Raw genomic sequence first — 6,000 nt, forward strand, 5'->3', positions numbered from 1 at the left:
AAACAGGGTGAATAACACTAATCTTTTTGGGAAACTAACAAGTAAAAGAGAAATATCGTATTAGGACAAAGCAGGAAATGGTGATTCATGTCTGTGGTCCCAGTACTGGGGACCTAGGTAGAAAGATGGTGAGCTGCACCCTGAACTACAAAGTGAGACCCTAAGAATTGGCAGAGGAAACAGTGTATAATTTCAGAGGAAATGTTAATCCTCAAAGTGAGAGACATACACTGCTCTAAATTCCATCCAGAGTTCCCCATCCCACAGAAACATTATGAAATGACATCACAACACAGTTAAAATTAAATCCTTAGGGAGTCTGTCATCAGTAAATATAAGTAAAAACAAGAGCATAAGTGAATAAAAAGAGAGGCTTTGGCAAAAAGTAAAATGACACTAGATAAGAATACAAAAGAGTGAGAAAGAATTGGAAGGGGCTACCAAGGCTTAAGGTAAAGGCTACCAAGGTAAAGGCTGACAGAAACCTTCATTGATTTTCCTGCACATCAGTGGTACTTTCAGGAATTACAGTGTTAGTTGAATTATAACACAAAAGAGAAAACAGCAAAAAATGAGGCAGAATAAGTAGAGTTTAAAGTGTCCTATAAAACAAGACTGGGATAGACCATGGGACAAATGACCAATTAATAATTAGCTTGGTTTGCATTTCCTATTTCAACTCTAATGGTCTACCACCAAGTGAGTGGCTTAAAATAAAACTCATTTCTTATGTCAGTTCTTGAACCCAGAAGTCCAAATGGCACAGCCAAATTGCACTTCTAGAGTTCTATAGTGCAATGTCCAGCAACCAAGTCTATTTGTTCCAATTCCAGAGGCACCAGATTTCCTGACTTGTGAGCCTACTTTCATTGTTGCTACCATTTTTATGTCTGCCTCTCCTCTGACACTTGACATTTTTACCACTTTTCCATGAAAACCTTTGTTGTAGGAGACTTGGAGGTCCTCATGCTCACAGATAAGCACCAGGGGAACCTAGAATGTTAAACACATAGGGTTATTCTTTCAAAGGCAGAGATGCTTCGCCTATTATCCAACATGAAGGCTGAGAGAGGACGTGGTTAATAGCCTGTTGACTTTGCACTGTGTAGCAAAGACCACACCAGACTCTTAGAGTAAGTTTGTTTTCCATACTCAACCTATAGAATCCATATGGAAGGTGTCACATGGACTTTACAAAGGATTCTGATGTAGTCACATCTGATGTTTATTTAGCTTACAGTGTTCCTCATGGAGATTTATGTATGCTTTATTGTGCACACAGATTTGAGTTCATTATAATCAGGAAAGTTTTTTTAACCAAATTGTGATTTGCTTAAATATGTCTAAAATAAACTACTCGAGGTCAGATTCCCAAAGTTTGAACCAGTACCTGCTATCCATGTTGAATTGAATTGCCTGATTGTTACTCTGTGGGCCAATGTTGTTGCATAGAGTCACAAAACTTCTGACTACATTGGATGGTGGATAAAATATAATAATCCACCACTTCATGTTCTTCCATTTAATTGCATTTGCAAAATTTGTTTTTACCTGTAGATGAATGTATATGCAAATCTAAAAATCAGGATACAAATAACTTTGCTTGTGAGGGTGTGCATTAGAAGTTGCAGACAGGAATACATGGATATCTATTATAAATATTCTACATGGATTCAAAAATGTAAAAGAAAACATGACCATGATGTGTATCTACATTGGTGTGTAAAATACTACTGAAAGAATCTAAGGGCAACAATAGTGAGCAGGTATACCATGTTCATGGATAGGGACATTCAATCTCTCATAGTTGTTGATTCTTCCTAAAGCAGTCAAGAAAGATATTGCTTGTTTATTGGTTTGCTTGCTTGCTTTTTTGGTTTTAACAGAAATTGATCTTTTGGTTATATTTATTTATTTATAGTTTTAATTACATTTATTTATTTCGGTGTGAATGTGCATATGTCACAGTGTGCAAGTGGAAGAGAAAAACTATGTTAGTCAGTTCTCTCTTCACACCCTGTAGGTCCCATCATATTTACTGGAAAATGCCTTTACCTGATGTGGGATGTCCTTCTGTACAGTGTGAATATGTGTTGCTTTTATTAGTTGATGAATAAAGCTGCTCTAGCCTATGGTAGGGCAGAATATAGGCTGGTGGGAAAGCCAAACTGAATACAGGAAGAACAAGGGCAGAGTCAAGGGAGACACCAGAGGCTGCTGTAGGTGAAAGATGTCAGAGTATCACCAGTTAGCCATGAGTCATGTGGTCATACACAGATTAATACAAATGGGTTAGTTTAAATGTAAGAGCTAGCCAATAGTAAGCCTGAATTATCAGCCAAAGAATTCTAATTAATATTAAGCATCTTAGTGATTATTTCAGAAGGAAATACAAGACCCAGGTGGGGCACAGAAAAGCCTATAGTTACATTTACCCACTAAGCCATCTTGTTGACCTGATTTTATCATTTATAGAGAAACTCAAACAATGTAGAGTAATTTAAAAAAACAGTTTTGAAAACCAGTAAAAAATAAAAGGCTTACACTGTTGAATTTGAGTTCTATAAATCTATGATCAGCAACGATCAAAATGTGTTGTAGAGTGTTTTAGTCAAGTAAATATATATATATATATACATATATATATATATATATATATCTGTAGAGAGAAACTCCCTCTCTTTCTGTATGTGGAGAGAGAGAGGGAGAACAATTTACATATATGTACAGGCAGAATCTACTTAATACATGGTGATTTTCTATCTCAAAACACTCACCATAAATAAAAAATTGTGCCAGAATGTGTTTGGTGTCCCAGTAAATCCATCATGAAATTTCAAAAATATAAGGCAGTCTCTTGTTATTTGAGAATGAAATTATACTGTGAGTGAGAAGCAGAGAGTAACAGAGGGGGTGGACGGAGGAAAGGAAAACAGAGGCTGTGTGTGTTTGGACTGTTGAACAATGGGAATAACGTCTGCAAAAGAAATGCGACCTTAGGCAATTTTGTCATAGACTTCACTTACATAAATCTAGAGAGCAAAGCATATTATACTCCTAGTAAAGCCGCATGTGCAACCTGTGCTTAGGGCAAGGATGAAATGAGCACCGAATGGGAGATTAAATCAAGCACAAGGGAGAGCCATGCAATAATCACTGGAACGGAACACAGGATCCACAAGTGGACTGATGTGCTGTTTTCCCAGCAGCATTTCCTTTTTAACAGTTAGCAAGGTGAGAGTGGAAAAGAATGAACTGCTTCAACTCAAGGTCCTGGTTCAAATGCATGCATCCGACTACTGATCTTTTCCCACCCCCGTCAATTTGCACAAATAAACCTGAGATGGAATTTAGAGCTGAATAGAAGAATAGAAGAGTGGAAGCTAAAGCAATGTAAGGAAATACATAGCAGAAAATCTTTATAAACTTGCTTGACAAAGATCCCTTGGCATAGGAAAAGCACAGACCATAAACAAAAATAAAGTGTATCTTCTCAAAATGAAAAAAAAAATACCTTTTCTCTTCACAACACACTTTTAAAAACTTTTCAAAATTATGAAAAACAGTTTTACAGCCTATACTTCAGATAAGCTTGTACTCATAATAGATAAATTATCTCAACTCAATAGTAAAAATCCACACAATTCACATTTTCAAATGGGCGATAGAGTTGACAGTCACTTTACCACATAAGACAAATGAGTGACAAGTGCATGCAAAGACGTTTAACATCGTTAGTCATCAGTAAAATGTAAATTAAAACTGCAGCGAGGCATCATTACATTCGCAGTAAAATAGCCATAATTAACAACACTAACAATAGCAGGTGCTTGGAACCATTTAGAGAAACTGTAAGTCTTATATGTTGATGACAGGAATACAAACTATATAGTTGTCTGGAACACTCACTGGTTCTTACTGCAGAGGAATTCTCACCAGGTGACTCAGAAAACTGTATCTTTAGGTATTTAAACCTATTAATACATGTGGCCAAATGGTTCCAATGACATTTTAGCAGAAATTTGTTTCTGGGTAACAATAAATTGGGTATAAAACTATTTATCACCAATTGGTGAATAAAGAAATGCCTTTTTATACATGCCACAACCCGTAAGAACCACAAACCATACTATGGAAATGGCACATGGCACAATTGAATTTCATGCTCATGGAATTCTAGAAAAGTTGAAATGATAAGATAAAAAAATACTGTGCTTTCTTAGAATTTTCTGGCTATTTTAGAATGGGCAGAATCATAGGGAAACATTTTGGGGTGATACAAATATTCTATATTTATATCTTATGGGTGGCAGTGCTTGCAAATATATATATATATATATATATATTGTAAAGAATTCACTGAATTACATATTTTAATGTTGTCTGGGATTCTGTTGATGTAAAATACTACTCAAAATCAAATTAGGGATAAAACAGTTCATTTTATTGTACAGTGCTATCATTAAGGGGGACTCAAGATAGAAACTCAAGGCAAGAGCTTGGACAAGAAACAAAGGAGGAACACTGGTTACTGACTCCTCCCAGGCTCACATTCAGTTACTGTTCTTACACAGCCCAGACCCACCTGTCTAGAGACTGTACTGCAAGAACAGATGGGACCTTCTCTCAGCTAGAAATCAAGAAAATGCTCCACAGACAGGCCAATACAATGGAGATGGTTCTTCAATTAAGTTTACCTATCCCCAGGTATGTCAAGTTAATAACCATCACAGATAGGATAAATTTTAATGTATACAAATTGCATCACAATGTAAGTCTTAGAATCCAGACAAAGAAATTTGAATTTGATGTTAGAAACAATAAAGAATTAGTATACTTGTGTCATAAATAAATAGCCTTCCTGAGGTTTAAAAAGGATTCAAAGGGCTTGGATGTTATTTTTTGGCATCAGTAATTATTTTATTTTTCTAGTTATAAGGAGTCTTAGGGATTTATTTAATTAAAAAAAGTTAAAATATGTATTTTTCACCGTATCTATGTAATAAAACTGCAGTTGGTAATGTGGAAAGATGGATGCAGGTGGAGATAATTTCCCAGACCAGTAATGAGTTAATGGATTCCCTTAAAGATGCTGTAAATTGACTAAATTTTACATCTCACATTCAAATCTAACAGGAGCGGAAGGAAAACGCACCTGCAGATATAATAAATATCCTTTGACCCAGCAGCCTGAAACAAAACAAATAGGAGCCTTCATCCGTGTATGCTACCCTTAAGAGAATTTACCTGCTATGACATGATGAGAGTCTGATCAAGCCAGACCCAGATGAACACATGCTCTGCAGGTGTGTCACTTCTCTCTTGAAAGAATCTGTTAAACCATGAAGGGCATGTCAGAATCACTATCATGTTTTTCTGAACACCAAGGAGTTTGCCAGGAAGAACTTTGCGTGTATGCACATCAAATCAACCCAGACTAGCGTGCAATTTCATTAACTATTCAGCTCTATGAATTACTCCGTGTTTTACATATAGGATTGGATTTCCTTTGGGACTGAAGTGGTGTGAAATCCTTGTTACACAGCACCATTAGGAACAAAAAGGCTCCGTCTGATTTTTATTGACATAGAAGTGATATGAAATGGCACACACCAATCCACAACTGCCAAGAAATCACATTAGACAATAAATTTTACAAGACAATTTTTTCCCAAAATTCTTGTAAATAACTAGAATAAAGAATTCGCTTTGTGTATTAACAAAACTAAAATTGCTTCATAAAGTAGGAAACCAACGCGAGTGAATGAAGACAGTAGATAAGGAAGAAATTTTAAGATATAAATTATTATCCATCTTCACAAAAATATTAAAAATGCAAATTAAAATAAAAATTAAACAATTTTTAATTTGTGAAACTGACCCAGACATTTGAAAATGTCTCCTCTAGTAGCCAATGAGGGTGAAAATATTGCCACAGTTAAAAACTGACACCATCATTTCTGCAAAACATTTTAACAGAGAATACCAAAAAATTTAAAT

The sequence above is a fragment of the Myodes glareolus genome, chromosome 6, assembly GCF_982192425.1.
Source record: "Myodes glareolus chromosome 6, mMyoGla1.1, whole genome shotgun sequence".
Lineage (NCBI taxonomy): Eukaryota > Metazoa > Chordata > Mammalia > Rodentia > Cricetidae > Myodes > Myodes glareolus.